This window comes from Elephantulus edwardii, unplaced genomic scaffold, assembly GCF_000299155.1.
Source record: "Elephantulus edwardii isolate Elephantulus edwardi_28Jun2011 unplaced genomic scaffold, EleEdw1.0 scaffold00097, whole genome shotgun sequence".
Classification (NCBI taxonomy): Eukaryota; Metazoa; Chordata; class Mammalia; order Macroscelidea; family Macroscelididae; genus Elephantulus; species Elephantulus edwardii.
Window position 1 is genome coordinate 7,085,950 of NW_006399847.1, and position 9,953 is coordinate 7,095,902.

Here is a 9,953-nt window from a genome sequence, read left to right on the forward strand (position 1 = left end):
CTTTATTTTTAAGTTCTGGGAGTCCTTTTATGACTCATTGTTCATAGCAATCCTGTGACCAACTCTTATAGCATCCTCATTCTTTCTGCCATGCACAAATCCACTGATACAGTAACCGTGTCACAACATTTTGTTGAAGTTCTTCCTCTTTTGCTTACTCTTCACTTTTCCATGTATACTGTCTTTTCCTAATTATGTCTCCTGATATGCTCAAATGTTATGTGCCACCAAGTGGCTCACAACTGTGACTTACAATGACCCTCTGTACAATAGCTCTAAACCCTGCCCTATCCTGAGTTCGTTTCACTGACTCTGCTGTTGTTGTTATGTGCCGTCGAGTCATTTGCGACTCATAGCAACCCTATGTACAACAGCTCTAAACCGTGCTCTATCCTGTGCCTATCTCATTGCCTCTGACACACCCATCCCGATTACCCCAGGCACTGAATCAATCCACCTGGGCATCCGTGTGAGCACACTAAGTCCTTTGAAGCCAGTCAGTAGTATAGTGCCTAGCCTTGTGAGGCTAAGCAATAGGTCAGCAGTTAGAATCCACCAATTGCTGATGTAGAAAGATGGGCAGCCTCCTTCCATTAATAGTCAAGCCAAGTCAGGAGTCTCTGAAAAAGATTTTATTAAAGGTCTTTACAAAGCAACATCCAAAATTCAGATCCAGTTGCCAAGGAGACCCTATTATGCAGTTGGGACTGGCTGAGACATAGCAGGTGGTTCTGGCTTTCCACCTTTCTGCTCAGAGATGGGGGTGGTAGGCAGTATCTCGTCTTTGGGCTACACAATGCTCATGTGGTCAGGGAGGGGCTTCTTGGGGCCAATCTTTCCACTTTCTCCCAGGGCAGCATGATCTTTACTTTGATGCCCAGCACACCCTATTTGAACAACACGTGGCGCACAGCTGTGTAACATAGTAGTTAATAGGGTCCCTACTGTGTATCATCAGGACATCCACAAATCTCATGGGTTTAGCTCTCTGTCCTCGGAGTTTCACAGAGATGACAACTTCACAGCCTTGGCCTCACTCTCCATGATGAACTGCAGCACACCTTAGCAAGCCCTCCTCAGCAGAGCAAGCTCTCCTAGGAGTTTGTAATGGAGAGACTGCCTGGGCAATGGCACACAGACCTCTTGTGATCACTTTTTCAGCATAAAGTTCCACATGTCCTCAGGGAAGCCAAACCTCTTTTGAACCACAACGGCCAGTTCTTGGATCCGTCAGCCCTTTTCACCAAGGATATTCTGTGTTCTGGTGGCTGAGATTATGATTTCTCTCCTGGTTGGTGTAACTCGAACTTCAACTCCAGAGTAACCATCCTCAGCAAGCTACCCAGTAAGAAACTCATCCAGTTCGGCTTTGAAGATGCCATCTGCGACAAATTTCCTCTTTTTGGAAATCTGCAGTGATCTTCTGTTGCACACCACCGAAAGAAAAGTGAACAGATAGATATTTTTAAGAAAAGTTTTAGATTAGTCGAAAAGTTGAACAGATAGCATTGTGTTCTCATATGCCCTTTACCATTCCACTGCTAAAACCCATACAAAGTAAACCCACTTCCTTTCAGCTGATTCTGACACATGGTGACCTTATAGGATATAAGGGAACTGTCCTACAGGATTAAGAGGATGGACTATTTAATGCTGTCAAAGCTTTCTCATGAGGGGCAGCCAGTGGATTTGAGCCATTAGTCTTTTGGTTAGCAGCTTCACTATTAATTATTGTGCCACCAGGGATCCTTGTCTCCCACCCTAGCATCTTCTGTTTACTAACATCTTGCATTAGTGCTGTACATTTGTTACAATTGACTATTGATATAATATTATTGATTAAAGTCTATAGCCTTACATTAGTGTTTAAACTTAGTGTTGTTACATAATGTGAGTTTTAAAAAAAATGCATAATATCATATATATATTCACACCCCTCCCCCCCCCCCGTTTTGGCCCTCAGATAGTACTGTTCTTCTTACAGTAAGTAGCCTTGTCAGATTGGCTTCCTTCACTTTATTGTTGTATGCCGTCAAGTCACAACTGACCCATAGTTGATCTTCCGGCATGTTTCCAGAGGTAGTTGATCACACAGGAGGTTATTGTCGATCCTTCTCCTGTGGATTTGAACCACATACCTTCATTAGCAATATGTATTTTTAAAAATTGTCCAAAATAGGTCTTGTGGAAATTACCGAACAGTATCATTAATACCATATGCAAGTAAAATCTTGGTGAAGATTATGTAAAAATGGCAATAACAGTACATTGACAGGGAACTGCCAGAAATGCAAGCTGGATTTTGGAGATGTAGGATTTAAATGACACTAGGGATATCATTGATGAGGTCAGATAGTCTTGGCTGAAAGCATTGAGTATCAAAAGGATGTCTATTCATGTTTTATCACTTTTTCAAAGACATTTGACTGTGTGAATCAAAACAAATTATGGCTAACATTGAGAAGAATGGCAATCTCAAGACACTTGATTGTGCTCATGTGAAATTTATACCTAGACTGAAACACTGTTGTCCAAACAGAGCAAGAGTGATTATGGTTCGATATATGGTCCAGTGTTAAGGAAGAAGTACATCATGGGTATATCCTTTCTACAAATCTTTTCACTCTTCATGCTGCACTGATTATTTGAGAAGCTGGACTTTACAAAGAAGAATGTGGAATCAGTATTAGAGAAAGACTCATCAATAATCTGCATTATGCAGATGACAACACTTGGCTCATAAGGAGAAAAGTACAACAATGAATGAATGGTAATCCAAAGTCTCTGTAAATTTTCATTAACGTTAATTTAAAAAAAAATGAAGAGGACTTGAAGTACTTGCTTTCGAAAATCAAAGACTATGGCCTTCAGTAAGGATTGGTGTTATTGTTGATTGCCGTCAAGTTGAGGTAAACTTACAGCGACTCTATGAACAAAAGACTTAATGCCTTTCCATAGTTATCCTGTTTTCTCCAAGTTCCCAGAGTTCCCAGAGGCATGTGGTTTAGGAAGTGGATGCCATTCCTGCTTCCAAACCTGTTTCACAACTGGGAGCTCCACAAAACACTGTCCACATTGGGAAACCATTTTGGTATTTGATACCCCAATGGCACAAGGTTAAGCATCACAGCAAACCCACGTTACTTCATACAGCACGTTGACAAAGAGTGATGTACAAAGTGGAAGAGTGTTCCTCCAGATATAACAGCACTAGTCTCATTTAGCAGTGGTTAAGTGTTATCAAGACGAATACGACTGAGAGTAAGCTTTGCACAAAAGACCTGAACTCTGTTCTATAACTAACATCATTTCTGTACATTTACAGAGTTTGGAGAGTTTCCAGAGGCATCTTGTTTAGGAAGTGGATGCCACTTCTGCTTTTCAAGCATAAATCAATCTGGAAGCTCATCCAAACATTGTACATAATGAGTAACTATTATGGTATTTTATAAAGACTATGGAATAGCAACATCAAGTTGTTAAGTTCAGCAAACAGACAAAAGATTCCTGTGTCATTTAAGGAATATTCATTTGAAAATTAAGAAATTTGGCCATTTCAATATAAAGAAAACACAAATCCTTACCACTGGCCCACTAGACGACTTTATGATAGATAGAGAAAGGATTGAAGTTGTTATTGATTTCTTTTTACTTGAATCCACAATCATCAACCTTAGTCTCGGCAGTTAGGAAATCAAGACAAGTCGCATTGGGGAAAATCCAATGTCAGAGACCTCTCTGGAGTGCTAAAAAAGCAACGATGTCAGTCTAATGTTGAAGGTTCACGTAATCCAAGCCTTGGTTTTCTCAGTTCCTTCTCATGCATCTGAGAGCTGGACAATACCTAAGGATGACAGAAGAATGATGTTTGGGTTGTGGTGCTGGAGAAGAGCATTGAACATACTATGAACTGCCAAGAGAACAAACAGGTCAGTTCTGGAGAGGGTGAAACCAGGCCACTCCTTGGAGGCAGTGATGGCCAAACTGTCCAAACATACTTTGGGTGTATTGTCAGCAAGCGCCAGTCTTTGGAGAAGATTATCATGCCTGGGAGAGTAGAAGTTCAGCACAAGAGAGGAAGATTCTTGATGAGATGGACTGATGCAGTGACTGTGGTTATGGGATCAGGACTGGTAGAGATGATGGTGTTGACTCAGTATAGGGCAATGTTCATAGGGTCACAATGAGTCATGGTCAACTTGATGGCACAAAACAACATTTCTTTTTTTTTTTTTTTTTTCGTTGGCTGAGAACAAACAGGTTTGTCCTGGAGAGGGTGAAGCCAGAATATACCCTGGAGTCAAGGATTCTGAAGCTTCGTCTGACATACTTTGGGTATGTTGCAAGGAGGGACTGGTCCTTGGAGTGAGACATCACGTTTGGGAGAGTGGAGGGATGGTGCAGGAGAGGAAGACCCTCAACGAGATGGATAGATTCTGTGAGTGGAGTGGTGGGAATGAATGTGTTTGAGACAGAGAGGTTGGCACAGGATAGAATGGCATTTAGGGCTCTTTCTTGTACATAGGGTTGCTATGAGTCGCAAACGACTCGATGGCACGTAACAACAACAACAACAGTGTACTTTATGGATGGTACATGACAAGATGGGCTCTCCAAGCCCCTCCCCTTTCTCAGGGGTATTTGATGGAAACTTGTGTCAAGGAAGTGAGATTCTCAGTGTGTGGGAGGATCAAGTTGGGGCAAGGACTGCCCAGCAGCTGAGGGTCTCTCTCTCTCTTCTAATGCTATTGCTGTGGCTGGTGATCCAAGGGGATCTTATTCTTTGGAGGCCATGTGAACCATCAGGTCGACCACCCAGTTGCTGTAGCCAAATTCATTGTCATACCAGGAAATGAGTTTGACAAAGTGGTCGTTCAGAGCAATGCCAGCCCCAGCATCAAAGGTGGAAGAGTGGGTGTCACAATTAAAGTCACAGGAGACAACCTGGTCTTCAGTGTATCCCATGATGCCCTTGAGGGGCCCTTCTAATGCCTGCTTTACTACTTTCTTGATGTCATCATATTTGGCAGCTTCTCCAGATGGCAAGTCAGGTACACAACTGACACATTGGGGGTGGGGACACGGAAAGCCATGCTGGTAAGTTTCCCATTCAGTTCAGGGATGACCTTGCCCATGGCCTTGGCAGTGCCAGTAGATGCAGGAATAATGTTCCGGGCAGCTCTACGGCCATCATGCCACAGCTTTCCAGAGGGGCCATCCACAGTCTTCTGGGTTGCAGTGATGGTAGGAACTGTGGTCATGAGTCCCTCTACAATGCCGCAGTTGTCATGGATGACTTGGTCAGGGGAGCCAAGCAGTTGGTGGTGCAGGAGGCATTGCTGACAATCTTGAGAGAGTTGTCATACTTTTCATGGTTCACACCCATCACAAACATGGGGGCACTGGCAGAGGAGCAGAGATGATTACCCATTTGGCACCACCCTTAAATTGAGCCCCAGCCTTCTTCAAGACACCAGTGGACTCCACAACATACTCAGCATCAGCATCACCCCACTTGATGTTGGCGGGATCTCGCTCCTGGAAGACAGTGATAACTTTCCCATTGATGACCAGCTTCCCATTCTCAGCCTTGACAGTGCAGTTGAACCTGTGTGTGGAATCATATTGGAACATATAAACCATGTAGTTGAGGTCAATAAAGGGATCATTGATGGCGACAACATCCACTTTACTAGAGTGAAAAGCATCCCTGGTGACCAGGCACCCAATGTGGCCAAATCCATTTACTCCGACCTTCATCATCGTGTCTCAGGGATGCTGCTGAGGCTGTACAAGAAGAGAGGGCAATCTGGATCGACGAGGAGCAGAGAGCCAAAACAACATTTCTTAAAAGAAAATGAAAATGACTTGACAGTTCATTTTCTTTCTTACACTTTTGGAATGCATTGTCTCCTTTGCAAAGCCCGAGTATTAATGGTTATAAGGAGCAGTACAGCCACAACAACATGCCAACAAAATAGAGAAAAGATGAATTCCATGGGACGACCACCAAGGAAATAAGCTATTAATGCTACAGAAGTTGGAAGTGACAAAGACATTCCCCCAGAGCTAACAGAGAGAGTGGCTTCCCCCTGAAGTACCCATATTTGGAATTGTAACCTTCCAAACTACGAGACAGTAAGTTTCCATTCCTTAAACTCATTCATTTACACAGTGTCTCTTAGGAAATAACTAGCAAATGAAGTCAATTGTTGAATGATATTCTATTGTGCTCATGTACCATTTTGTTTCTCCATTACTGAAAATAATCTTGTATTCAGTTAAGGACAGTTAGAACAAGTCTTCTATAAGCATTCGTGTGCAGGTTTGTGTAGTCTTAGGTTTCCAAATTAAATCACATTCTTAGAAGTATAATTCCTGAATCGATGTAGCACCATGATAGATGGTGAAGAGATTGAGATTGTTGACAGCTTCAGTTTGCTTGGCTGAGCAATTAACACTTTTGGCACCAGCAGCCAGGAAATTAAAAGACGAATTGCATTGGGAAAACCTGTTGTCAGAGACCTTTCCAAGGTACTGAGGAGCAACAATATCAGTCTGGAGACTAAGGTGTGCCTGATACAGGCCATGGTCTTTGCAATCAGTTGTTATACATCAGAGAGTTGGACAGTGACTAGGGAGGATACAAGGCAAATTGATGCCTTTGAGATTTGGTGTTGTAGAAGAATATTGAATATACCATGGACTGCTAGGAGAAGAAACAAATTCGTCCTGGAGAGGGTGAATCCAGACTGCTCCTTGGAGCAAGGATTCTGAAGCTCTGTCTGACATACTTTGGACATGTTGCAAGGATAGACCAGTACTTGGAAAGGAATGTCATGCTTGGAGGGTGGAGGGAAAGCACAAAAGAGGAAGACCTTCTATGAGATGGGTTGAATCTGTCCCTGGGGTAATGGAGATAGGTGTGTCAGAGACAATAAGAATGGCAAGGGATAAAACAGGGTTTAGGGATGCTGTACATAGGGTTGCTATGAGTCACAGGTGACTTGATGGCACATAACAACAACAACAACAACTATATGATACATCTATTGTTTAACTTTATAACAAACAGACAAAATGATCTTCACTGGATCAGTCATTTTGAAAGACATGGCTGCCCTATTTTGAATTTTTTTTTTTTTAGTTACTGACACTTTATTTTTTTCCTACTAGTTTATTTACAAAATTAAAATACAAATTTGAATAAATTATTTTGATTTCCCTCAGCCCAACCATCAAATTGTATAACCCTGTGATTAATCTCCCCTTCCCCATGGACATCCTCATCCCTCTGCTTCCATCCTCTTCCACCCATCCTGGATCCTTATACTCATTCTACAATAATGGTTTTATACAATAGTTATCCTATTTTGTAATCTTATTAGCAATGCTTCAAATCTTCTTTAACATTTGGCTCTGTCAGTGTTTCAGATTAAAGCCATTCCAATAGATGAACTCTGGTGGCATAGTACAGAATGGATTGATTGGTAGTTTGAATTTACCAGTTTCCAAGAGTAGGAGAAAGATGAGCAATCTTCCAATCATTATGGGTCAGACTTGACTTGATGGTAGTGAGGGTGATTTGATTTAATAGTATATTGTAATATGACCTTGTTTAATTTGCAGGCCCCTAGTAATAAATGAGATTCTCTGACGTTATAATCCATAATGAGCTAACCCATTGTTTGCAGGTCTCCATAGTTTTGAATCCACCAGCAGATGAACCAAATTGATAACTAAGAAAAAAGAGAAGGAAAGAAGAAAGGGTATGAGTCAAACATAATATTTGACAACATAATCCACAAAAATATTTCACGATGATGAAACATGTCTACTCAGAGCATCTGGACAAACCTAGTTGTGCAATGTTAAGCACTCAGCTACTAACTGAAAGGTCAACAGTTTGAACTCTAGCAACTCTTTAGAAAAAAAGAGCTGGCATTCTGGTCCTACGGAAATGACAGCCTAGGGACCCTGTGAGGCAGTTGTACTAGGTCATCTAGAGTTTCTATGTGTCAGAGTCAGTGCAACACACAAAATCAACAATAATAATGAATCTCCTAAAGAACAAATATAAAGCAAATATATCTAAGTATGTTAGAGTAAAAGTGAAGGACAAAAAGTTTAAACAGACCCATTCTGGACAAAACAACAACAACAACAAAAATATCAACCCTATTTCAAGAAATATATGCTGGAAAAGCCAAACAAAAAGAAAGAAAAAAATCATTTTTTTTGAGGCAGAGGAGAAATAATTCTATCCACAGATGCAAATTATACTAGCTAGGACAAGCACTCTGAGTCATAGCCAATTCTATGGCACCTACTAACATTAACAACAGAATAAAAACTAAAAGAATGTTCACACGTATAACTTAGAAACTAAAAGAGAGAAAATAATGCTAATAAAATATCCAACTATTTTAAAATTAAAGAAATTAATTTTATTATGTGAATATAAATGAATTCACAATGTAAATAAAATATTTTTAATGGAAATACTTTAGTAAAAGCTATGCTTAGAAGTAAGCCAATAGTGTTACATTATTGTAATTGTTAGGTGCAATCAAATAAACTATTAATGACAGATCTGAACCTTGTAATGACAGATCTGAACCTTGTCCTACCCTGTGTCTTTGTCACTTCCTGACACACTAGAGCCCATTGTTACAGTCACTGTCAATCCACTTGGTTGAGGGACTTACTCTCTTGCACCAAGGCCTCCACTTTTCCAAGGATGATGTCCTTCTCCAAGGAATAGCCTCTCCCAGTAACATGTCCAAAGCATATGAGATGAGGTTTCACTATATTTACCTTCAAGGAGCAAACTGGCTGCACTTTCTCTAAGATATACTTATTTGTTCTTCTGACAGTCTATGTGTTATTCAGTATTTTTCTCCAACAGTACAGGTCAAAGGCATCAATTATTCTTCTGTCATCCTTATTCATTGTCCAGCTCTCAGATGTACAACAAGTGATCAGAAAGACTACGGTCTGAATCAGATGCATCTTAGTCCTCAAACTAACATCATTGCTCCTTAATAATCTGGAGAGATTCCTGACTGCAGACTTTTCTGTGTAGTATGTTTCTTGATTTCTTCACTATTGGTACCAAGGGTGTTGACTATTGATGCAAATAGGATGAAGTAGTTGAAAAAGTCAATATTTTCTCTATGTACTATGAGAAATGTCTATCTGTGTTATATTGACTATGTAAAGGCATTTGACTGTGCAGTTCACAACAAATTGTGGCTAACTCTGAGAAGAATGGATATCCTAGAACACTTGATTGTGCTTATGTGAAACCTACACTTGGACAAGGAGGCTGTTGATAGAACAGAGGAGTGAAACATTGTATAGTTCAAAATTGGGAAAGGTGTACACCGGGGATGTGCCCTATCTCCAAACCTTTTCAATCTATATGAAGAACAGATCATCTGGGATGATGGGCTGTATGAGGAGAAGTGTGGCATCAGGATTGGAGGACTACTCATCAGTAATCTGCATTATGCAGATGACACAACCCGCTTGCTAAAACTGAGGAGGATCAGCAGAAGGTAAGGACTATAGCCTTTAATATGGATTGAAGCTCAACATCAAGAAGATCAAGATTCTCACCACTGGGCCAAATGGCAGCATCATGATAGATGGTAAAAAGATTGAGATTGTTAATAGCTTTAGTTTGCTTGGCTCCACAATCAGCACTCTTGGTACCAGCAGCCATGAAATCAAAACATGAATTGCATTGGGAAAATCTGCTGTCAGGGGCCACTCCAGAGTACTGAAGAGAACAATGTCAGTCTAGAGACCAAGGTGTTTCTGATCCAAGCCATGCTGTCGTTGTTGTTATGTGCTGTCGAGTCGCTTGCCACTCATAGCGACCCTATGTACAACAGCCCTAAACTCTGCTCTGTCCTGTGCCAATTGCACTGTCTCTGACACTCCCATCC

At 41.1% G+C, this 9,953-nt stretch overlaps 1 pseudogene; it reads right to left on the reverse strand.

The window, feature by feature from the left end:
• Positions 1-693: 693 nt before the first annotated feature.
• On the reverse strand, positions 694-5,763 carry LOC102857295 (annotated as a pseudogene).
• Between the last annotated feature and the right edge of the window lie 4,190 nt (positions 5,764-9,953).